This window comes from Chiloscyllium plagiosum, chromosome 14, assembly GCF_004010195.1.
Source record: "Chiloscyllium plagiosum isolate BGI_BamShark_2017 chromosome 14, ASM401019v2, whole genome shotgun sequence".
Classification (NCBI taxonomy): Eukaryota; Metazoa; Chordata; class Chondrichthyes; order Orectolobiformes; family Hemiscylliidae; genus Chiloscyllium; species Chiloscyllium plagiosum.
Genome location: NC_057723.1, coordinates 21,882,208 through 21,908,136, shown reverse-complemented (window position 1 = coordinate 21,908,136; position 25,929 = coordinate 21,882,208). Strand labels below are relative to the sequence as shown.

Genomic DNA, 25,929 nt, shown 5'->3' with positions numbered 1-25,929 from the left:
TTAGATCAAACACAAGCAAGGAAAGCTCTTGCTGAGTACCAGGAGCTGCCTTCCTTGATTGATAAATCAGTACTCCTCTATGCTGAGCACCACCTGACAGAAGCACAGAGGATGGCAGGGACACAATGTACACTGGATGGTGGACCACAATGTCCATCACCAAATCTGGATTGGCAGAGGAGGTCTGTGGCAGGCAGTGAGAATTAGCGAGAGAGAAAAACATACTTGATCTCATTCTCACCAATCTGACCTCAAGTGCATCTATCCATGATTTTTTTTTAGATTAGATTACTTACAGCGTGGAAACAGGCCCTTCGGCCCACCAAGTCCACACCGACCCGCTGAAGTGCAACCCACCCAGACCCATTCCCTTACATTTACCCTAATACTACAGGCAATTTAGCATGGCCGATTCACCTAACTTGCATATCTTTGGATTGTGGGAGGAAACCGGAGCACCTGGAGGAAACCCACGCAGACACGGGGAGAATGTACAACCTCCACACAGTCACCTGAGGTGGGAACTGAACCCAGGTCTCTGGCGGTGTGAGGCAGCAATGCTAACCACTGTGCCACCGCTGCTATTGCACATTCTTGTGGAGATGAAGTCTTGTCATCACATTAAGGATGCGTGCCGAGTAAGAGAAGGGCCCATGGTGTTAGAGGCATGGATAGAAGATTAGCTGTCTGGCAGAAGGCAGGGAGTGGGGATAAAAGGGTCCTTCTCAAGATGAAAGCTGGTGACTAGTGGTGTTCCACAATGGTCAGTATTTGGACCACAACCTTTTTTTTAAAACATTAATGATCTAGATGAAAGACTGAGGGCATTCTAAGTCTGTAGATGACACAAAGATAGGTGCCGAGGGGCAGGTAGTTTTGAGGAGGCAGGGAGGCTGCAGAAGGATTTAGACAGATTAGGAGTGTGGAGTGGAAAAAGAAGTGGCAAATGAAACACAAAGTGGAAAAGTGTGAGGTCATGCACTTTGATAGTAAATGGGGAGACGATTCAGAAATCTGAAGTGCAAAGGGACTTGGGAGTCCTAGTCTAGGTTTTTCTTAAGTAAACTTGCAGGTTGAGTTGATAGTTAGGAAGGCAAATACAATGTTGTCATTCATCTCGAGAGGTCTTGAATACAAAAGCAGGAATGTACTTCTGGAGCTTTTTAAGGCTCTAGTCAGACTACATTTAGAGTATTGAGAGCAATTTTGGGTCCCATACCCAGGAAGGATGTACTGGCCCTGGAGTAGATGCAGAGTAGATCACGAGAATGATCCCAGGAATGAAAGGCTTAAATTATGAAGAAAGTTTGAGGATTCTGGGATTGTACTCAGCGAGTTAAGATGGATGAGGGAGGGATCTGATTGAAACTAACAGAATACTTAACAGCCTGGCCAGAGTGGATGTCGGGAAGACATTTCCATTAGCAGGAGAGACAAGGACCCAAGGACACAACCTTAGAGTAAAACCTTTGGAGCGGAGATTAGGTGAAACTTCTTTGGCCAACTTCTTTGGTGAATCTGTGAAATTCATTGCCACAGAAGGTTGTGGAAGCCAGTCACTGTGTATATTTAAAACAGAGATAGATAGGTTCTTACTTGCCAAGGGGATCAAAGGTTTTGGGGAGAAAGCAGGAAAATGGGGTCAAAAATCCTATTAATCATGATCAAATGATAGAGCAGACTCGATAGGAGCAGAAATTAGGCCATTCAGCCTATGTCCTTACGATTGTGCTAAATGGGATATACTCTGAACAGATCAAGCAAGTCAAGACTGGGCATTCATGAAGCACTGTGGGCCATCAGCAGCAGAATTATATTTAAACACAACCTATGACCTCATCGGCCAGAATACCCTTCACTTTATTCCTAAGAACAACCCAGGGCTCCTTCAAAGAAGAATGCAGAAAGGCATGCCAGAAGCAGCATTAAGTACAGTAAATCCTCTGAAGCACAAAATCTCAAATCTGTCTATCTGCGCCATAAGAAATGAAACACAACCTCTGTGGACAAAAATCACATTTCTATTTTTAAATGAGCTCTGCACTCTCAAATTTTGTCATTTGCAGGGGTTCCGAGGAAAGGAACACTCACAGATACGGAGAAATGACTAAGAAAAGATGTCACTATTATTTGTATTATTTCCTGAAGGGCTTATGCCCGAAACGTCGATTCTCCTGCTCTGCTACGCTTTTCCAGCAACACATTTTTCAGCTCTGATCTCCAGCATCTGCAGTCTTCACTTTCCACTATTATTTGTATGTCAAATACCACAAGCAACAAGTGGTGGACAGGTCTAAGTAGCTCCACAACAATTGATCAGATCTAGACATTGCAATCCTGCCATATCAAGTTATGAATAGTGGAAGACAACTAAATAACTCAGTGGAGGCGGTAGATCCACAGACATCCTTATCCTCAATGGAGGAGCGCAGTACATCACTGTGAAACAAGGCTGAAGCATTTGCAACAATCTACAGCAAGTTGTGTCAGATGAAGGATTCATCTCTGGAGAATACAGAGGCCCTCAGCATCACAATGTAATTCATCAGCCAATTCAATTCAGTTGATACAAAAACAAAAAGGCAGATTTTTATCTGAATAATGGTAGTTCAAAAAAAGGTGAGATGCAACAGTTGCTGAAGGTCGGCATGCAGATGCAGTAGACAGTGAGGACAGCTAATAGCATGCTGGCCTTCATAGCGACAAGGTTGGAGTATAGGAGAAGGGACAGCTTGCTGCAGTTACACAGGGCCTAGGTGAGGCCATACCTTGAGTATTATCGGCAATTTTGGTCTCCTAGTCTGAGGAAGGACATTTCTGCGAGTGAGGGAGCCCAGTGAAGGTTCACTGGACAGATTCTTGGGACTGGAAAGTCTAGATGCAGGAAGAATGGCCTTAATTTTGGCCAAGTCCAGAACTAGAATTGAAGAATATTGGGTAAGCCATTTGGGACTGAGATGACAAAGAATTTCTTTACTCAGTTGTGAACCTGTGGAATTCTCTACCACAGAAAACTGTTAGGGCCAATTCTTTAGATATATTCAAGAGGGAGCTGGACGGGGCCATTGCAGCTGAAAGAATCAAGGGGTATGGAGAGAAAGTGGGAGTGGGATACAGATATGGCATGATCAGTCATGATCACACTGAATGGTGGTGCAGACTTGAGGGGCTGAATGGCCTACCCCTGCCCCTATTACCTATGTTTCTAGATAAACAAAGAGCAGATTGGAGGTTTGGAACCATGTAATGAAAAATGCTTCGCACCTCTCCACAGCCAATTTAAAATCTACAAGGCACAAATCACAAATCATAGAGGCCCTTCGACCCATTAAGCTTAAAAAACACAAAAGAGAAACCCACAAAATCTATTTTAGTCTCACTTCCCAATGTTAGGCCCATCCCCTTGAAAGATATGATACTTTAACTGCGCATCAAAGTACTTTTTTTTAAAAAGGTAGTGAGGTTATCCATGTCAACTTCCTCCCTCAGCAGTGAATTCCAGACCACTGCCACCTTCACAGTGGAAATTATTTTCTTCAGGTCCCCTCTAAACCTCTTACTTTCACCTTAAAATTATGCCCCATTGTATTAATCTTTCAACTAAGGGAAACAGCTGCTTTCTATTCACAATATCCAGGCCCCTCAACCTTATGTACCACAAACCCCCTGCAAACTTCTCTGCTACAAAGAAAATAACCTGAGCTTATTCAGGCTCTTTTGGTAGCTAAGACACTCATCCCAGGCAACATCCTGGTGAATCTCATCTGCACCCCCTACAGTGCAATCACATCTTTCTGATACTGCAATAACCAGACCCTAAATGGAAAATGTTGGGCCTGTAATCTCTCCAATATTCTTTTGAATGCCTCCCACTAGTCTGCTATGTAGTTACTCGATTAGTTGTTCCTTGTCTACTGTGGCAACATCCTGCCATATTTTAATGAATCTGCATCTCCCAATCAAAGTCCCATTTTTACTGATCATATTTTCAATCAAGACTGTGATGGAATACTCCCCATTTGCCCTGACGAGTGAAACTCCAACAATACCCAAGAAGCTTACTACCATCTAGGACAAAGCAGCCCATCTGATTTGGACCACAAACATCTACTCTCGCCATCACCTGCGCACTACTGCAGCCGTGTGTACCACCTACAAAGATGCCCTGCAGACATTCACTGAGGCTCCTTTGATAGCATCTTCCAAACCCTGCTACCGACTCTAAAGGACAAGGGCGGCATATAAAATACACAATCTGCAAATTCCTGTCCAAGTCATTCACCATCCTGACTTGGAAATATATTGTCTTCAGTGTTGCTCTAAGTCATGGAACTCACTCCCTAATGGCATTGTAGCTCTACCTGTTAGGTTCCCTTCTTGAGATTCTGATAAGCTTGATGCAACTGCAATACGTCAACTTCTGTGAACAGCCACAATTTATTTAAGTACAAGCTCTAGCAGAGTGTGTCAAGCGAGGCTCCCTGGACAAGGGAACCGTCCTCCCTTTATGCAGGGTTTTACATCAGTCAGTCATGCACACACCACACAACCACCTGCCACTCCCAGATAGTCACATGCCACCCAAAAACAATGTAAAGAGATTAGGTTATGCCTTGAAACAGTCAGAGATTAGGTTATTCCCTTAAACTGAAGCATTTACAGAGTATGATTAGATTATCACATCCTATCTGCAAAGACAGAAAAACCCTTGGGACATCCAATTTCTTACATATCAGCAGAACAAATTACCCATTTAGCATCTCATACCTACACTAACTGGACTGCAGTGGTTTGAGAAGATAGCTTATTACCACTTTCAAGGACAATTACTGATGGGCAATAAATACTAGCTAACTGGTGACACCCATACCCCATGAATGAGTATTTTTTTAAGATCTAATTGTAAATTAGTGAGTAGGATTTGAGTTGTGATTGGGGCTGTATTGTCCAAACATTTGCATCCAATAATGAAATAGGTATTAAAGTTTTCAAGTCTCCACTGAGATTGTTTCACATAAGGCAGTTATAAAGCCTGAGCTATTTCTACTAGGCACAATCTAACACATTTAAAGTAGTTAGCAAAAAAGGTACTGATGTGACTTTTAGGATACTTTTGCCAAACTTGAGCCCATCTTTGCTTTCTCCCACACAAAATCCTAAGTCAAGAAAACAAAAGAGACCACCTCTCTTAATATTCAGAACTCATGACATACTGTACTTATCTATTCTGCATCAAAATATTCCCAGAGGTACCACAAACTATAAGATACCAAATCAAAGATGATTAAGCTCAAATACATGACTGAAATTGGTATAATAAATGGAATAATCAAAATTTGATAAAGGTTCATGCAAATACACATCAGATACAGTCAATATAGACATGTAGATCTTCTGTTGAAACTATACCTATGCACAGTGAACTGTATTGGTTTTATGAATAACACCACCCTTTGTTACAAATGCAATCACAGCAGCTCATTACTACAATTGTTGCCACTGCAAGTGTTAAAAATTACTTCAATATGTTGTCAAAACTTCAAATATGTATATCACCTTGTAGAAACTATACCTATGCACAGTGAACTGTATTGGTTTTATGAATAACACCACCCTTTGTTACAAATGCAATCACAGCAGCTCATTACTACAATTGTTGCCAAAACTTCAAATATGTATATCACCTTGTAAACTCCCTTCCCAACAACCATAAAAACATTACGAAATTAGACTTATAGAAAGGGAAAAGTCTGGAATAAAACCAGATGGATACACCCCAGAAACAGAAAATATGCCACACTATACAATGAAAAGTACAGCAGGGCATGCCAGGTGCAACACCAGGCGAGTTAGTTGGTTAGCTTACCAAGCTGCTGGGTTATTATACAGCAAGTGAAAAGTTTTTTTCACTTACCCGGTGAGACGTGCCTAGAGAGACTCTTGCTGCACAATAACCCAGCAGTTTGGCGAACAAACCAACTACCTCATCCACAACCAAAGCTAGAGATCTTCACGAAAACCTTAAAGCAACATCAGTATAGTCAAAATATGCGGTGTCAACTAGGGATTAAAATAGTTAATGGTTAAACAGCTAATCAATAAGTTTTAGTCTTGTCATTAATGTACTGCATTTAACATTTAAACCAGATTAGAAAGAATGTTGTAAACAATAACTTTTTTCCTCAAAAAGCATTCATAATGTTTCAAGATATTATGGAAGATATTGTTACTGTTCTTGTTTCACTTGTTGCTTTTTCTTCTTAGAGGAAAACAGACTACAGAACTGAAAGAAATGAATCAAAATCTAAGGTTGATCAAGCAAGACTGACTTTTTGTGTATTTTAGTTTGCAACAATTGCGACAATCCAATGTAGTACTAGTTAAGTAAACTTTCAATTTAACACCACAAGATCAAATTCCAGGATGATCTATTATTCCTGAAGTAATGACTTTTTTAAAGCATTCCATAAGCTTTTAAAAATAAGTTTCTTAATTAACTTGTTCATATCTATTATAAGGCACCGACAGGACAGTAGGGATGAGAGCCCGCACCTCCTAATCCTGAAGTATGGACACTACTATTGTGCCACAAAACCCCACTCCAAAATAGGTTTGTTCTCTTATTGGCGTTTCTCTTAATCCAATTAAATGAGAACTGATTTGAGCCAATCTCGGAGCGACATTTTGTGTAGAGCTTCAAGCATGACACATCATGAAGTTTTGTTCAGGACGTCATTATGAATAGTAGATTTGTTTTTAAGGTTATTCATTCTCATATTACAGCAGGCTTCCATATCCTGAGAAAGTTCCTACAAATATCTGTTTTTGAGTTTACCACTACCAGACACCAGATGTAGTACACATATGTAGTGAATAGTATATACCACTCACCATTCTGGTATTTCTCTTTGTACTAATCATAAAATTAACTGAATTAAGAATGGAAATCCCTATTAAATCAATTTTACATTGATGTGATATTTGAACCAGCTATTCATGTATGCTCCCCTCTGCACTAAAGGTATGAAATGGTGGTACTGTTTATATGCTGAAGACCTCTTAAGTCTTACTTCAAGGCATGACTCCAAGTCTCTGTTGCTCACCACTTTCACTACCCTCAAATTCTGACCTCAGTATTCAAAAGCTCTTCTAAATTTTCACTACATGTTCATGAACAGCAAATTATTTTTCACAGCATACAATGAATACTGCTCCAACTGCACAAAGAAGCTTGATAGCATTCATGACAAAGCTCACTTGACTGAAATGCCAGTAACCTTTAACTTTCATTCTCTTCATCAATGCGCTGTGACAGCACTGTGTACCATCTACAAGATACAGAAACTCAGCAGGGCTCTTTTGAGAGCACCTTTCAAACCAGTGATCTCCAACAACTAGTACAAAGAGGGTAGAATCTTGGAAAACTACTGTCTGCAAGTTACCCTTCAAGTCACACACCACTCTGATGGAACTATATCACCATTTCTCTAATTTCACTGGGTCAATATCTTCAAACTAGCTCTGTAATAACATTGCTAATGTTTAATTCAGATAAATGTGAGGTGCTGCATTTTGGGAAAGCAAATCTGGAGGATTTGAGCTAAAGGGAGAGGCTGAACAGGCTGGGGCTGTTTTCCCTGGAGCGTCAGAGGCTGAGGGGTGACCTTATAGAGGTTTACAAAATTCTGAGGGGCATGGATAGGATAAATAGACAAAGTCTTTTCTCTGGGATGGGGGATTCCATAACTAGAGGGCATAGGTTTGTGGTGAGAGGGGAAAGATATAAAGAGACCGAAGGGACAACTGTTTCACGCAGAAGGTGGTTTGTGTATGGAATGAGCTGCCAGAGGAAGTGGTGGAGGCTGGTACAATTGCAACATTTAAAAGGCATTTGGATGGGTATATGAATAGGAAGGGTTTGGAGGGATATGGGGTGGGACTAGATTGGGTTGGGATATCTGGTCGGCGTGGACGGGTTGGACCGAAGGATCTGTTTCCATGCTGTACATCTCTATGACTCTATGTCACTAAACTCCAGGACTTCAAGTCAAGACTTCAGCTCAGTGGCAATTCAGCGGCTAGCATTGCTGCCTCTAAGCACCAAGGACATGGTTTGATTCCAGTTCCGGGAAACTGTCTAAGTGGCATTTCTTCTCAAAGTCCAAAACATGCAAATTAGGTGGATTGGCCATGCTAAATTGCTCCAGTGTTCAGGGGTGTATCTGCTAGGATCAGTTGTGATAAATGCAGGGTGATGGGGATGGGACTGGGGTTTCTGGTTCTGAATGGGATGCGCTTTGGAGAGTTAGTGCAGACTTGATGTGCTGAATGGTTTCTTTCCACACTGCAGACTCTATGATTCTATGGCAATTTGTAAATGGGCAATAAATGCTGGCCAAGCCAGTACCACACTGATCACATGAACAAGGGCCAACCAGCAGTTTGTATTTTTCAAATACCTGTAGAAACTCTATTTTTATATTTCTAATTGGCTTTCTATTTTTCTCCCTCAGTTTGATTAAATTTTAACTTCCTTTGCCAGTCACAGATGGCCTTTCCTTCAAGTTTTCTTTCACACTGCAGCCTATCTTTCCTGATTATTGCAAAATATATTCTTAAATGTCTTCCTCTGCATCTTTATTGATCCCTGAATCTAATCTCCAAGTTCATTTTACCGTTTTTATTTTTCATCTTTACTCCAGGACAGTTTGCGTATATTAATCTTTACTCCATTGAAAGTAAACTTAAGGAGTCATTTACGATAAAATGTTTTAAAATTAAAAACAAGTTGATGGTTCTCCTCCACTTATCTGTCTAATTTCTTGTGCTGAGTCATCCTTACGAGGAAGAGAAAGAGGGTGGGTGAAAAGCAAGTACAGATCATTCTGTTATAACTCACAATTCATTGAATTGGCTGTTTCTAAAGTGCAAACTTTTAAAACATGTTGGCTGTAGTGTGATTACAGCACCAACAGTTTAAGTGCTGTTTCTAAAGCACGGGGTTCACAAGAATGCAATCATCGCGTTATAGAATAATTGACTGCAAGTAGAAATAGGGAGGTCTACCCCATGAGAAAACTTGTTTTTAAACAAATCTATTGATCTTCAGTTTTAAAATTAAAATAACACAGATGGTGGAAATCAAACAAAAATAGTAAGGGCTACAGAAACTCAGTAGGTCTAGCACCATCTGTAGAGAGAGAAACTGACTTAACATTTCACAATTCCAGTCTGACTCTTTTTCGTGATCTCATTGACTTGATGGGCTGAACGGCCTACTTCTCCTCTTGTCTATGAGATCAACACATTTGTACTATATCAAAGTACTTTCAGGTTAAACATGAACCACAAAACTTCCTAATTACTTGGTACCATGAGTAAACCTCCTACCCCCTAGAACTAAACTTCAAGCTGGAGGAAGCACCATGGGTGTCAAGGCACAAAGTGCACCCCAGTGGGGAACTTCATCGTTCAGTAGTGGGAATGCCTCAGCAGCACAGTACTGACAGAACTGATGATGCCCTCAAGACCATAACTACAAAAAACTGAGTCTGTAACAGTGGTGAAAGAATTAATGAGGAAGAAAAACATACTTGCCGTCACCCTCTGTCCATGACCGTATTGGTAAGAGAACCACTGTATAGCCCATGTGAAAAAAGCTCAGTCATAGAGGTATTCCAACTCTTCCATGCTGACCATATATCCAAAATTAATCTAGTCCCATTTGCCAGCATTTCGTTCCTATCCCTCTAAACCTTTCCTATTCTTATACCTATCCAGATGCCTTTTAAACGTTGTAATCGTATCAGCATCCATCAGTACCCTCTGGCCTGAAAATGTTACCCATTAGGACTCAAATCTTTCCCCCTCACCCTAAACCTATGCCCTCTAGTTCTGGACTCCACCACTCCAGGAAAGACTGTCTATTCACCCTATCCATGCTCCTTGTGATTTTATGAACTTGTATAAAGGTCACCCCCTCAGCCTTTGACGCTCCAGGGAAAACAGCCTCAGCCTATTCAGCCTCTCCCTATAGCTGAAACTCTAACACTGGCAACTTTCTTGTAAATATTTTCTGAACCTTTAAGTTTCACAACATCCTTTCTATAGGAGGGAGACAAGAATTGCACACAATGTTCCAAAAGTGGCCTAATCAATGTCCTGTACCGATGCAACATGACCTCCCAATTCCTATACTCTGACCAATAAAACAAAGCATATCAAACACCTTCACTATCCTATCTTTGACTCTAAAAAACTCAACCTGCACTGCAAGGTCCCTTTTTTCAGCAACATTCCCAGGACCTTACCATTCAATTTATAGGTCCTGCCCTGATTTGCCTTCGAAAATATAGCACCTTAGTTATGTAAATTGAGCTCCATCTGCCACTCCTGTGCCCACTGGTCCATCTTATCAAGATCGCACTTACTCCAAGGTAACCTTCTTCATTGTCCACTACATCTCCAATTTTGGTATCATCTGCAAACTTACTAACTATACCTATGTTCACATCCAAATGACAAAACGTAGTGGACCCAGTACTGATCCTTGAGATCACAGGCCTCCAGTCTGAAAAGCAATCCTTCACTGTCTCCCCAATAGGGGAACCTCAAAAATATTGTAAAAGCACTGCAACCATGCTAAATGTGATAGGCTGCAAGTGGATCTAACTGCATCCATTAAACACTGAGCCATCATCAGCAGAAATGCACTTTTACACTCATCAGTTGAGTTACTATGAAGGACCCTCCTTTTCAACCCTTCCCCTCATCCAAGGCATGGGTGAGCATCAGGTTAAAACCATCAGTTGTCTAATGAGTGTACAGCCTTTAGTTCAATAGGACTATGGTAATATTACTTTACCAAAATATCATGGGCCTGCTATATCCACCTCCCTACCATTTCAATCAAGCTAATGAAGTGCAAAGTCATGCCAGGAACGGCACTAGATGGAACTGAAAATTATTTGTCAATGCTACGAAGCAATAACACATGCCAATAGTACAAGCAGCAACCTATAGACAAAGCTAAGCAATTCTACATCCAAGAGATCATATCCTTAGATCTGCAGTCCTGCCAAATCCAGTCATGAAAGGTGGTGGACAATGAAACAACTCTTTGAAGGAGCCATCTCAACAAATATCCACAACTTCAATACGAATGAGCCCAGTATATTAATGTAGAAAGATAACATATGCAGCAATCTGCAGCCAATAGTGCCAAGTGGATGATCCACCTCAGTCTTCTCAAGAGGCCCCCTGTATTACAGACACCAGTGTTCAGACAACTCAATTCATGCCATACCAGAAACAAGGAGGGTCTGGAAACTGCAAAAGGCCATGTGCTCCAGAACGAGCTGCATACAACTAAAATATTGATATTTACCAGATGTAGAAAATTGCTCAGTTGCATTCTGTACATGAAAAGCAGAATACATTCAATCTGGTCAATTAAAGTCCAATATGTCTACTCTCAATCATCAAATTAATGCAAAACTTATAAGGGGTATCTGCTCATTAGAGAAATATACAAGATAAGAACAGGAGTACACTATTCAATCTCTCAAGCCTGTTTTGCCATTCATACCCTAATCCCACTTTTCCCCTCTTCCCTTGATCCCTTTAGCCGGAAAAGCTATATCTACATCCTTCTAGAAAGTAATTAATGTTTCAGACTCAACTACTTTCTGTAGTGAATTCCACAGGCTCACAACTCTCTGGGTGAAGAAATGTATTCTCATTTCAGTCCTAAAAGGTTTACCCCTTAAACTATGACCCCTGGTTCTGAACTCCCCCACCATTGGGAATATTATATAGCTAACCTGTCTAGTCCTGATCAAAATTTATAGCTTTCTGTGAGATATCTCTCCTGTTTCTAAACTCAAGGGACTATAATCCTAACCAATTCAATCGCTTCTCATATCAGTCATTCCAGGAATCAATCTGGTAAAATAAGAGCAGAAATTACTAATGAAGCTGAGCAGTCTGACAGCATCTGCTTTTGAGAGTTAAAGTTGAGACCAGTGATTCCTCAGAATAGAATCAGTTTAGTAAATTTTTGTTGCACTCTTTATAAGAACATCCTTCCTCAGAGAAGATGAAGTCTGTATACTATATTCCCTATGTGGGACTTTGTCAATAGCCTTCTGAAAGTCACGATTTGTCAAACACTATTTCCCTCTGCAAATCCATGCTGACTGTGCCTGATTCTGTTTGCTAGGTGTAAAAAGCCTTGATAATTGACTCTAACATCTTTACCACTACCAACATCACATTCACTGGTCTACATTTCTGTTTTCTCCCTACCTCCCTTTTTAAATAGTGGGATAATATCAGTTGCCCTCCACTCTGTAGTAACTGGTCCAAGAGTCTAAAGAATCTTGAAAGATGACCAATATATTCACTGATGTCCCTGAAAAGGTTGGTTAGAAAATAGCTACCCCTACATAGAAGCCACTCACTTCCTGACCTCATTACAACCTTTGCTCAAACATGGACAAGAAGAGCTAAACTGAGACACGAGGCAAGAATGACCACTCGACCTCAAGGATGCATTTGACTGAGAACGGCATTGAGGAGCTTTAGCAAAACTAGAGTTGATGGGAATCAGGAGGAAAACTCTCTATTGGTTTGAGCCATACAGAGCAAAGGAAGATAGCTGCTGTTATCAGAGGTGAGCTCTGAGACCTCTGTGCAGGACCTCCTCAGGGTAGTGTCTGTGCCTGATTTATTAATGACCCGTTCCCCACTTCACAAAGTGAGAAGTGAAGGTATTCACTAATGTCATACAGCAGTTCAGTCATATGCACAATGCTTCAAACTGAGAAGCAGTCCATATCTAAATGTACTAACACCTAGATGATGTCCAGCTCAAGATAACAAGTAAAGGTCATACCATACAAGTGTCAGGCAATGACCACCATCACTTATTGGAAGTGAACACAGGAGGTATAATTAGTAAGTTTGCAGATGACATCAAAATTGGAGATGCAGTGGACAGCAAAGGTTACCTCAGAGTACAACAGGATCTTGATCAGATGGGTTAATGGGCTGAGGAGTGGCAGTTGGAGTTTAATTTAGATAAATGTAAGGTGCTACATTTTGAAAAAGCAAATCAGAAAAGGACCTATACGCTTAATGCTAATATCCTGAGGAGTGTTGCTGAAGAGGGATCTTGGAGTGCAGGTTGTTAGTTCCCTTAACGTAGAGTAACAGGTAGATAGGATATAGTGAAGGTGGTGTTTGATATGCTTTCCTTTATTGGTCAGAGCATGGAGTATAGGAGTTGAGCTGTAAAGGACATTGGTTAGGCCACTTTTAGAATATTGCGAGCAATTCTGCTCTCCTTCCTATCAGAAGGATGTTGTGAAACTTGAAAGGGTTCAGAAAAGATTTACAAGGATGTTGGAGGATTTGAGCTATAGATTCTCGATTAGAGTGGTGGTGGAAAAGCACAGCAGTTCAGGCAGCATCCGAGGAGCAGGAAAACTGACGTTTTGGGCAAAAGCTATTCATCAGGATTTGAGCTATAGGAGAGGCCGCAAAGGCTGGGGCTGTTTTCCCTGGAGTGTCGGGGGTTGAGGGGTGACCTTAGAGAGGTTCATAAAATCATGAGGGGCACGGATAGAATAAATGGATCAGGTATTTTTTCCGGGGGGGGGAAAGGAAGAGGAGTCTAGAACTAGAGGGCATAGGTTTAGGGTGAGAGGGGAAAGATAGAAAAGGGACACATTTTTCACGGAGAGGGTAGTGCATGTATGGAATGAGCTGCCAGAGGAGTGGAGGAGGTTGGTACAATTACAGCATTTAAAAGACATCTAGATGGTATATGAATAGGAAGGGTTTATGAGGGATATGGGCCACGTGCTGGCATATGGGACTAAATTAGGTTAGGAGATCTGGTTGGCATGGATGAGTTGGACTGACGGGTCTGCTTCCGTGCTGTACATCTCTATGACTCTATAACCACTGCCCAATGATATTACCATTAGGAGTCACATCCCGAGGGTTACCATTAGCCAAAATTGAACTGGACTAGCCATGTAAATACCACGACTATAGGACAAGGTCACAGGCCAAGCCCTTCAGCAAGAATTTCACCTAACTGCCCAAAACCTATCCACCATCTACAAGGTGGAAGTCGGGAATGTGACCAATGCTGTCTGGAGGAGTACAGCTCCAACAAAATGCAAGATGCTTGACACAATCTAGGTCAAAGCAGCTCACTTGATTGGCAATAACCTCAGCCACAAATATTTACTCCCTTCAACATTAGTGCACAGTAGGAGCAGTGTGTAACATCAATGCAGAAATTCACCAAGGCACCTTAGAACTTCTAAACCTAAAACCACTATCGTCGAGATGGACAAGGGCAGCAAATACATGGTAATACCACCATCTCGAGTTTCACTTCCAGTCCATTCACAATCTTCATTTGAAAATATAGTTGCCATTTATTCACTATTGTTAGGTTAAAATTCTGGAACCTCCTCCCCACACCACTGTGGGTGCAACCAATACCAAATTTACTGCAACCGTTCAAGTAGGTAGCTCACTACTACCTTAGAGGACAATCAGAGATGGGCAATGATTGTCAACCCATCCAATGATGTTCTCGTTTTCTTTGAGAAGAAAAAGAATCTGGAGCTGACAAAACTGAGGAGGGCAGTTCAGGCAGCATCTGAGGAGCAATAAAATCAACGTTTCAGGCAAAAGCCCTTCATCAGGATGTCGATTTTACTGCTCCTCGAATGCTGCACTTTTCCAACATACTCTAATCTAGACTCTGGTTTCCAGCATCTGCAGTCATTGTTTTTACCTATAAAACTGAGAAGAATAGACTTGTTTTAGGTGAAGATGTCATGGGTTGTGTGGATGACATTAAGATCAGACATCATTTAATCAAGTGATGAAATGGCTCAAGGGTCTGAATGGTCACAAAAGAGGGAGTGCTACTCTGTCAGTGTGCTCTTTCTGAAGTTACATTGAGGCTTAATTTATCCTCTCTGATGGACATAAAACTCCATGGCACTATGAGGGAAATATAAATTGCCTCACTATCCAAGCCAATAGTTATCCTTCAACCAGCAGTGCCAAAATAGACTCTGCAATTCTCATTGCCATTTTTCTACCTTGCCGGTTCAAAGTGGTTGATATGGTCTCCATAGTACTGACTACCAAAAGTGCTTCACTGATTCTAGAGTGCTCTGGATTATCAAGTGCTCTGAATGGATTGACATAAATGCAAGTTATTTTTACTGCCGTGATTGAAAATAAAATCAATGAAAGCCAAGGAAAATAGTATTCCCCAATCTTTTCATTTGCAAGGACTAGCATTCAACTCATTCCAAACTACATCTAACTGGGACTACAGAGGTCTCTCCAAAAGTATTCTGTAAGGTCCCAGCAAGATGTCTATGTTTGGTCTGCGTGATGTATAATTTAAAAAGTGAGACCATACTGCAATTGGTAGGTAAGTAAATGTAATTAGTTTAATGAATCATAACTTGCCAGAATCCTCAAAATAGATTACAAAATTTATATTTTCCTGTAATCAGCTTCTGAAACATTGTTATCGGGGCTTTTATCTCCTTTTGAAATTTTCAGAGACCAGAAAGCTATAAACTCTTCAATGTTTCAGCATCATGAATATAGATGCAAAGTGTTTTTTGGAGACAAAATGCCAAAAAAAAAACCAATTCAATAAACTTAAGTGAAAACTGAATTTGGGGCACCTGCTGCTCAGAAGGGAAGGGGGAAGAGGAGCAGAGCTGTAGGCATTGGGAACTCGATGGTTAGGGGGACAGATAGGAGGTTCTGTGGAGACGAGAGAGACTCTCAGTTGGTGAGTTGCCTCCTGGGTGCCAGGGTCTGTGATGTCTCTGATCGTGTTTTGGGATCCTTTGGGGGGAGGGAGAGCAGCTCCAAGTCGTGGGCCACATTGGCACCAATGACATAGGTTGGAAGAGAGATGGGGCCTTGAGGCAGAAATTCAGGGAGCTAGGATGGAAGCTTAGAACGAGGACAAACGTGCTAGTGAGGTGAGGAATAGGGAGAGAAAGGAGTTGAACACGTGGCTACAGGGATAGTGCAGGAGAGAGGGTTTTGGATAATAGGAGCTCTTTCTGGGGTAGGTGGGACCTCTACAAGCAGGATGGTCTTCATCTAAACCAGAGGGGTACCAATATCCTGGGTGGGAAAATTCACTAAAGCTATTAAGGTGGATTTAAACTAATACAGCAGGGGGATGGGAACAGGTACAGAAGAGGATGAGAGTAGGGAGTTCCCAAATCAAGTATCTGACACTGGCAAGCGAGAACCTGGTTTGAAGTGTGTGTACTTCAACGCAAGAAGCATTCGAAATAAAGTGGGTGAACTGGCAGTGTGAGTTGGTGCCTGGGACTTCGATGTTGTGGCCATTACGGAGACATGGATGGAGCAGGGACAGGAATAGCTGTTGCAGGTTCCGGGATTCAGATGTTTCAGTTAGAACAGAGAAGATGGTAAAAGAGGGGGAGGTGTGGCATTGTTGATCAGGGACAATAGTACAGTTGTAGAAAGGATATTTGGGGGCTCATTAACTGAGGTGGTATGGGCTGAGGTTATAAACAGGAAAGGAGAAATCACCATGCTGGGAGTTTTCTATACGCCTCCGAATAGTCCCAGAGATGTAGAGGAAAGGATAGCAAAGATGATTCTTGATAGGAGTCAGAGGCGCAGGGTAGTTGTCATGGGGGATTTCAACTATCCAAATATTGACTGGGATCACTACAGTATGAGTACTATAGATGGGTCAGTTTTTGTCCAGTGCGTGCAGAAGGGCTTCCTGGCACAGTATGTACACAGGCCTACAAGGGGCGAAGCCACTTTAAATTTAGTACTGGGTAACAAGCCTGGCCAGGTGTTAGAGTTGCAAGTAGGTGAGCACTTTGGAGACAGCGATCACAATTCTGTCAGGTTTACTTTAGTGATGGAAAGGGATAGGTGTACTCCACCGAGCAAGAGTTACACCTGGGGGAAGGGAAATTACGATGCAATTAGGAAAGATTTAGTAAGCGTAGAATGGGGAAGGAAACTGCAAGGGATGAGCACATTAAAAACGTGGAGCTTATTCAAGGAAAAGCTCCTGTGTGTCCTAGATAAGTATGTACCTGTCAGGCAGGGAGGAAGATACAGAATGCGTGAGCAGTGGTTTACTAAGGAAGTGGAATCCCTGGTCAAGAAGAAGGCGGCGGTTTATGTTAGGACAAAATGTGAAAACTCAGGGTGCTTGAGGGTTACAACGAAGTCAGGAAAGACCTAAAAAGAGAACTCAGAAGAGCCAGGAGGGGACATGAGAAGTTGTTGGCGGACAGGATCAGGGTTAACCCTAAGGCTGTCCATAGGTATGTCAGGAATAAAAGAATGACGAGAGTTAAATTAGGGTCAATCACTGATAATAGTGGGAAGTTGTGTGTGGAGTCAGAGGAGATAGGGGAGGCACTAAAATATTTTTCGACCATGTTCACTATAGAAAATGAAAATGTTGGCGAGGAAGATACAGAGATACATGCATCTAGACTAGAAGAGATTGAGGTTCACAAGGAAAAGGTATTAGAAATACTGCAGCGTGTGAAAATAGACAAGTCCCCTGGGCTGGATGGGATCTATCCTAGGATCCTCTGGGAAGCAAGGGAAGAGATTGCCGAGCCTTTGGCATTGATCTTCAAATCATCGTCTACAGAAACAGTGCCTGAGGACTGGAGGATAGCAAATGTGGTTCCCTTGTTCAAAAAAGGGTAGTAGAGACAACCCTGGTAATTACAGACAGTGAGTCTCACTTCAGTTGTTGGTGAAGTGTTGGAAAAGGTTATGAGAGATAGGATTTATAATCATCTAGAAAAGAATAATCTGATCAGGGACGGTCAGCACGGTTTTGTGAAGGGTAGGTCGTGCCTAACGAATCTTATTGAGTTTTTTGACAAAGTGACCAAACAGGTAGATGAGAGTACACCAGTTGATGTGGTGCATATGGATTTCAGCAAGGCGTTCGATAAAGTTCCCCACAGTTGGCTATTATACAAAATGCGGAGGATTGGGATTGTGGGAGACATAGCAGTTTGGATCAGTAATTGGCTTGCTGAAAGAAAACAGAGGGTTGTCGTTGATGGAACATGTTCATCTTGGTGTCCATTTACTAGCGGCGTACCGCAAGGGTCGGTGTTGGGTCCACTGCTGTTCGTCATTTTTATAAATGACCTGGATGAGGGCTTAGAAGGGTGGGTTAGTAAATTTGCGGATGACACTAAGGTCGGTGGAGTTGTGGATAGTGACAAAGGAGGTAGTAGGTTGCAGAGAGACATAGATAGTATGCAGAGCTGGGCTGAGAGGTGGCAAATGGAGTTTAATGTGGACAAGTGTGAGGTGATACACTTTGGCCGGAGTAATTGGAATGCAAGGTACTGGGCTAACGGTAGGATTCTTGGGAGTGCAGATGAGCAGAGTGATCTCGGTGTCCATGTACAAAGATCCCTCAAAGTTGCCACCCAGATTGACAGGGTTGTTAAGAAGGCATAGAATGTTTTGGCCTTTATTTATAGAGGGATTGAGTTTCGGAACCAAGAGGTTATGCTGCAGCTGTACAAAGCTCTGGTACGGCCACACTTGGAGTATTGTGTACAGTTCTGGTTACCACATTATAAGGAGGATGTAGAAGCTTTGGAAAGGGTGCAGAGGAGATTTACTGGGATGCTGCCTGGTATGGAAGGAATGTTATACGAGGAAAGGCTGAGGGCCTTGAGGCTGTTCTCGTTAGAGAGAAGGAGGTTGAGAGGTGACTTAATAGAGACATACAAGACAAAGAGGGTTAGATAGGGTGGACAGGGAGAGCCTTTTTCCAAGTATGGGGATGACAAACACAAGGGGACACAATTGTAAAGTGAGGGGAAATAGGTATAAGACAGATGTCAGAGGTATTTCTTTACTCAGAGTAGTAAGGGTATGGAATGCTTTGCCTGCATCGATAGTAGATTTGCCAAGTTTAAGTGCATTTAAGTCGTCATTGGACAGGCAAATGGACGTACATGGAATAGTGTAGGTGGGATGGGCTTCAGATTAGTATGACAGGGTGGCACAACATCGAGGGCCGAAGGACCTGTACTGCACTGTAATGTTCTATGTTCTAAAAGTGTAACTTGTGCATTGGTTCTCAGAATTCATCCCAGACTTTCACTACCAAACCAGAGAGCAGGCATTTTTTTGTTTTACTATTCAGTGACTTTCAGTGAACAGAATAACTTGAAATAAATCAACAAGTAATGAATCCAAAGTCAAAGTTGCCAAATAATGTTATAATGCTGTGATTCTATTAATTGCACAAACAGCTACGCTTCCAAAGTCAAACAAGAGAAAAAAGCACATGATGCAAATCTGATCCATACATGGAACAGACCATTTTAAACAAGTTCATATTCGACATGTTAAGACAGTTTAGCTTAAGAACAAATTCAACAGTTAAATGCAAGGAAATGAGCTAATCCTAAAAAAAAGTTATTTGGAACAATTCCATAGTTTGTTAATCCTGCCCTCAAGGGTCTTTTTGCTCCTGTGTCCTTTATTCTGCTTTCCAATTTTGTGTGCATCACTACAGACTAGCTCACTACCATTGTGATATCACAAAAACAGCTTCACTACCACATTGCACTCAAAACTGCATATCAGTGACAAATTTATTTAGAAATCAAACCGTCCATTAAGTTTAGTGCAATCAATTTGAAGATGGGCAAAAACAGTCAAACCATCAATATAATATTCCTTTGGCAAATACAAGTAACTATTTTTAAATGATAGATTCAAATACACATTACAAATCTAAGTTAAAATCAGGCATAATTAAAATTTTGCAAATAGGTCAGATTACACAAACTTGCTGGTCTAAGGCAACAATAGATATTGGCGTTAGCCAACACTTGATGCAACTCAGGCAAATAGCCCCCAATAGCTTGTCTTGACAAAACATTCATAAATTTGCACTCCTCAGCAGAACGTAAATGCAGTCAAGTATTTTTTTTAAAAATTGGCAAAAAATTAACAATCGCAGTCACATGTATCATATTAATAGTACCATGGGAGTTGGGGCGGGGGAGAGAAAGTGGGAGTCCTTTACCGAAGTTCTTCCGCTTCTTTTCCAAGAAACTGCGTGTTTAATCGTATTGCTGCCAACAATCCTGGGGTTTGTAGTTCTTACTGAGCGCATCAAATACCATGAGAAGGAGCTTATTGGCCGGGAAGGACAACTACTCCCGGGATGCAGTGTTGCCGCTACGCAACCTCACCTCCTGTAGACCCCGTTTGAACAAAAGGGTTCGGCCGTAGTGACGTCGCATCGACTAAAACTGTTTTCGGAGAAGGAGGGGATAAAATTCAACCTTACACATCTCAATTCCCGACATCCCAAAGGACGGCTGTTTTTTTTTTGGGGGGGGGGGGGAAAGAGGGGGGAGAGTGAGGAGAAGGGGACGATAATGGAGCAAATTAATGAAAACAGATTTATAAAAAATTACAAATCTGAAAAACTGAACACCGCTGATATAGTTCTACATTTTTGAAGCGAGGCGGGGTGGGGCGGGTGACAGAGGAAAGGATGTTCGTTAAACGGATAATAATCAGTTTGGATGACCAGCTCCTTCACCAGCAGCGGGAGGAGGGAATTTCACAGACTCCTCGGGGCCCCACTGAAAACACCGCGGCGGCTTTGTTACCTTCAGTCCTGTCCGAGGTCCTGAGCCATTCTCGCACAGCGATGCACTCAGGAAAAATAAAGGAGAGAAAGACCAGGGTGAACCCCGCCGGGTGAGGGGGTAGGGAAGGAGTAAGAGAAGCTCCAACGGAACCGGCCGGGCCGCTCCTACTGCCTGCCGACCGCTCTCGGAAAGCAGACAACACCTTCCTTCCAGATCGACAGCCGCCTGTACAGTCCCTTCGCGTTCATCGCAACGTTGTCGTCACTACTGCTGCTCCAAGAAATAGACATATATACATATTAAATAAATAAAAGTTTTTTTTTCCCTTTTTTTAAAAAAAAATAACAAATGGAATCACGCATCCGCCATTTTAGGTGCCGGCCCCGAGCAAGAACAGCTGGTAACCAGGGGAGAGAGCGTCACGTGACCTTCGGCGCCCGGGGCGGGGCTTACCTGCTGCCCCAGAGCATCGCGGGATACTAAGAACACGTGACCGAAGGCAACCTGGCCCCGCCCACTTGTCTCCAGGTGTAAAGTTGCTCTGGAACGTCAGCAGCTGTTTCCAAAGAAGACTCCCGGTACAGTATGGGGTAACCAGCCCTGTCTCAGGGTGGTCCGTTTACAATCATGTGTTCACGTCCTGGATACATTTTAGCGCCTCACCTATTGATGTTTTATTTTAAAGTGCAAACCTAAATTACACTTGCATATTCAAGGGATAAAACTTAAGAGGGAGATGATGGCAGTGCAAAGCCAGTCACCCTCGGAAATGAACGCGTTGCTACTACAAGTTTGCACTATGCAAGATGAGTCGGCTTGGTATGTCTTATTTGTCAATTGTGCAGATTTCTTTTTACCAATGTTCCTTATTCTTGAAAGATTTTATATGATTTCGTTCTGCTTCTTTCCCTACAGACGCATACATTTGTTTCTTTTGTAACGCGACAGTTGCTTCTTGCTGAACCCCGCGTTATAGAAAAATCGCCCTTTTAAAAACAGCGCTTGGAGTGTTTGCCCTATCATCGCGTTACAGCCAACACACGTTTTAAAAGTTCGCAGCTTTAGAAACTGTAGTTCGATTTCTTCAGATATTTTAAAAATCTGGAAAATGTAGAAAACGGATGAGAACAGGATCCCACTCTGCCCATCCTGTCTGTGCTGGCCAAAAAAAACGATGCCATTGATCACGTTTTCCACCAGGTGTTGTTTCCTTGGTGGTTATGGAACTTCAAGTGTATTCGTAGACGCTATTAAATCAGTAAAGAATTTCTGCATTTACTATACTTTTAGACAGTGATTTTCAGATTCCTACTACCCTAAAAAACACTCATCTCCCCTCTAATTCTTCAATCAATCCCTTCCAATCTCCTTTCCATTTTGTCCAAGCTCCTTTCAACTTCATACACCCTAAACAGATCTCCCCTTGGCCTCCTGTGTTCCAAAGAAAGAAAAGTTAGTCAAATAGGGATTTGCACCAGATTCAGGGAGAGAAAGAGTCCGCAGGATCGGTAGTATCGAGGGATCATTGTCTCATTCAACCAAAGTTGTTGGTCCTTCCTTTATCAGAACAATGATATTAAGGTTTGTAATCCCACAAGACTGGAATGTGAGTGTTGACAACAATGGATGGGAGGAATTTCTGAAAATGTTTGGAGATTTTTTAACGAATAATGGTTTTTGACTGATCCTTGAAAATATCAATTTCAAATTCACATTAAAATAAATGCACATTGCATATGTCATGTTAAAATATTACATAGAAAATTCATATGCATGCTTTAGTATTCTTGCCTTTGAATGTTACATGTGTGGGAAGAGCTAGACAGTGACATTTGGAAAATTAATAATTCCATAGTAACTGCAGCTGTTCCAACAATCATCCAATAAACAGTAATTGTGCATATATGTGAGAAGTCAGTTCTTTAATCAGATTTTTTTTCTTTTTAGATTTTCTTTCTGAAGCATAATTAATCACTTTCACATTCAACTTGTGTTCTTTCTGTTTTGGAAAAATAAATCAATTGCAATGCTAAAAGATAGGTTTGCACTAATAGCTAAAAGGAGAAAGTGAGGACTGCAGATGCTGGAGATCAGAGCTGAAAATGTGTTGCTGGAAAAGCGCAGCAGGTCAGGCAGCATCCAAGGAGCAGGAGAATCGATGTTTCGGGCATGAGCCATTCCTGAAGAAGGGTTCATGCCCAAAACGTCGATTCTCCTGCTCCTTGGATGGCCTGACCTGCTGCGCTTTTCCAGCAACAAACTTTCAGCACTAATAGCTAAAAACATATTTTCTGTGAACTGTAATACAAATTGAGTTGGCACATTCATTTTTTGCACCTTCTGACACATTCTGACTGTGCCAGACTTGGTGTTAATATTAAATATTTCTAGACTTATCTCCAGTAAAAACTTTAAACTTCGTGGTTTACATTGTCAGAGTTTTTGTAGCAAACAATACATGAACTCTACACTTTTCTACTGCAGTTGTCCATGAAGTATAAAATTACGGACTTCATAATAGTTAAATTATGAAACATAATCAAAACTTAGTTGCATATATTCATCATTCAGTTGCTTTCCAAACAATTTTGGGAAAAATGAACCATAAAGGAAGAATGCCTGAGAAGGACGTGCATTCTGCAAAAGTTACTATATACTCCAAATGCTGCATACAAAGAATGGCATCCTTTGTTAAGTGAAAATATCAATGGTAAACTGAAGCATTTGAGAGATTAACACGTTAACTTTCACAAAAACATATCTGTAGATGACACCCACACGTATTTATATAGCACCTTCAATGTAAAAAATATTCCAAGATACAACACAGAAGCATTACAACACAAATTTAATATTGAGCCAATAACGAGATATCAGAACAAGTGAGCAAAAACTTGATGTAATATGTAGGTTTTAAGGAGCATTTCAAAAGGAGGCAAGGAAAGTCAAGATGAGAGAGATTTGGGAAAGAATACTAGAGTTAACTGGAGTAATGCAGCTGAATGCATGAGCAACAATGTGGAATGATCAGAATGAGGGATGCCCAAAGATGGAATTAGAGGAGTGTTGATACTTTTGGAGGGGTGTGGAAATGGAGATCACAGAGATAGTGAACAATTAGATCAAAATGGGATTTGAAAACAAAGATGAGAACTTTGAAATGGAGAAATTGCCAAAATGGAAGTCAATGAAGGTCAGGGATAAGTAAGTACTTATGAGGCAGAATGCAGACAGCATTGGATGATCTGAAGTTAAATCTAATATTATTGTAAGTTGTTTTTGATTTTTTTTCTGTTAAAGCTCCATTTACTTCATCATCATTGGTTGTTCCATAATCATTGCATTTCACCTGTGATATTTTTCATTGTTGGCACTTTGAGCTAGTTACTAATTCTGCCTATACCTGGTACTGGGTAAGGATTATTTGAAGGAGCTTGCTCTTGCCAATCCTCCTTTGACTTTACTTTGTCTTGAACCGATTTAGTGGTACAGAGTACAGCACAGTAGAGTATGGAATTGGCACTGTTCTTGGATGCCAAAAGGATTTATTGCATGCTAGTACTATATTTGGTCAAGTCATGATTCACACTTCTTATAAAACAAATTGTCGAATGTTTTTGCATTTCATATCCTACATTCATTAGACACTGGTTCTTTAGATCATGAGGTATGAACTTAACTGCATGTTGTGATCTCGACTCTGGCCACTCATTGCCAGATTTGGATTGATCATGTCACACATTACTGCAACATTCTTTGTCAATCCATCAATTACACAAGGACAGCAGTGGAGAAATCCAATAGGCCTGTTGAGAGAGAAACGGAGTTATTATTTTGGGCCTGGAATGCTTGAATCATGGAGATGTATAGCACAGAAACAGACCCTTCGGTCCAACTCATCCATGTTGACCAGATATCCTAAACTGATTAAGTCTCATTTGGTAGCATTTGGCCTATATCCCTCTAAACCCTTCCTATTCATATACCCATCCAGATGCCTTTCAAATGTTGTTATTGTACAGCCTTTACTACTTCCTCTGGCAGCTCATTCCATGCACCAGCCTCTGCATGAAAAAGTTGCTCCTTAGGTCCCTGTTAAACCTTGCCCCTCTCACCATAAATGTATGCCCTCTAGTTTTGGACTCCTCTATCCTGAGGAAAAGACCTTGGCTATTCACTCTTTCCATGCCCCTCATGATTTTATAAACTTCTATAATGGTCCCCCCTCAGCTTCTGTTGCTCCAGGGAAAATGGCCCCAGTCGATTCAGCCATTGCATATAACTCAATATTCTTTAGAAATGTTCTCTTCTTTATGCTGAAGAACATTCCTTCCCTGCTGGATTCACTACTGCTTCATCCATGTTAAGAATATGGCTAAGTTTTTAATGTTAATGAAGAAGAAAAACAGAAAAAGACAGAATTGGTTTAAAATATGTGCATTGCTTATAATCTCTGACAACTTGCATGCAAGTTTCTAGATACAGAACTGTGTGTAGTTTTCTGTATGTAGTATCAAGTTGAATGTTTTCAAAGGATAAAATCAGTTAACTATCAAACACATTAGTTACCAAGTCTGTTCTGACATCTACCAAAATTCACTGTAAATATCTCCAGTCTCAGATTCTTTACAAAACACCAGAACAGCCAATCCAGAGCTTTGAATGATATGCTGCGTGACTGATTATTACATTTTATCCAATCTCATCTTGCCATCAGTAACACTTATTATAAGACTAAACAACCCTTCTCCAATGTTTCTTCTTTTGTCCAGCAGAGTGGAATTGTCTTGTGTAGTTTCATTGCAGTCCATTCACTGGACTACACCTCCTTCGACCCACCCACCCCCAACCCCCATAAAACGCTATCCGTCACACCCAACTCCTCCGCTTCTGCTGTATCTGCTCCCAGGGGGAGCAATTCCACTCCAGGACATTCCAGATGGCCTCCTACTTCAAGGACCACAATTTCCCCTCCCATGTGATCAACAAAACCCTCCAGCACATCTCCTCCACTTCCCACACCTCTGCCCTTGAACCCCACCCCTCCAATGGCAACAAGGATAAAACCCCTCTGGTCCTCACCTTCCACCCCATTAATCTCTGGATACAGCACATTATCCTTTTCAATTTCCGCCACCTATAATCTGACCCCACCACGAGAGATATATTTCACTCCCCACCCCTATCTGCGTTCTGCAGAGACCATTCC

General features: G+C 41.5%; 1 protein-coding gene across 2 annotated transcripts in view; it reads right to left on the bottom strand.

The window, feature by feature from the left end:
* aff4 (AF4/FMR2 family, member 4) overlaps positions 1-21,123 on the bottom strand; it is a 103,688-nt gene extending 82,565 nt beyond the window's left edge. The window contains exon 1 of one of the 2 annotated variants that reach the window (XM_043703319.1): positions 20,739-21,123. The gene's annotated coding sequence lies outside the window, so the exon portion shown is untranslated. Of the gene's footprint in view, positions 1-5,914; positions 6,021-20,738 lie in introns of those variants that run through there. The other variant, XM_043703320.1, reaches the window with a different exon arrangement.
* Between the last annotated feature and the right edge of the window lie 4,806 nt (positions 21,124-25,929).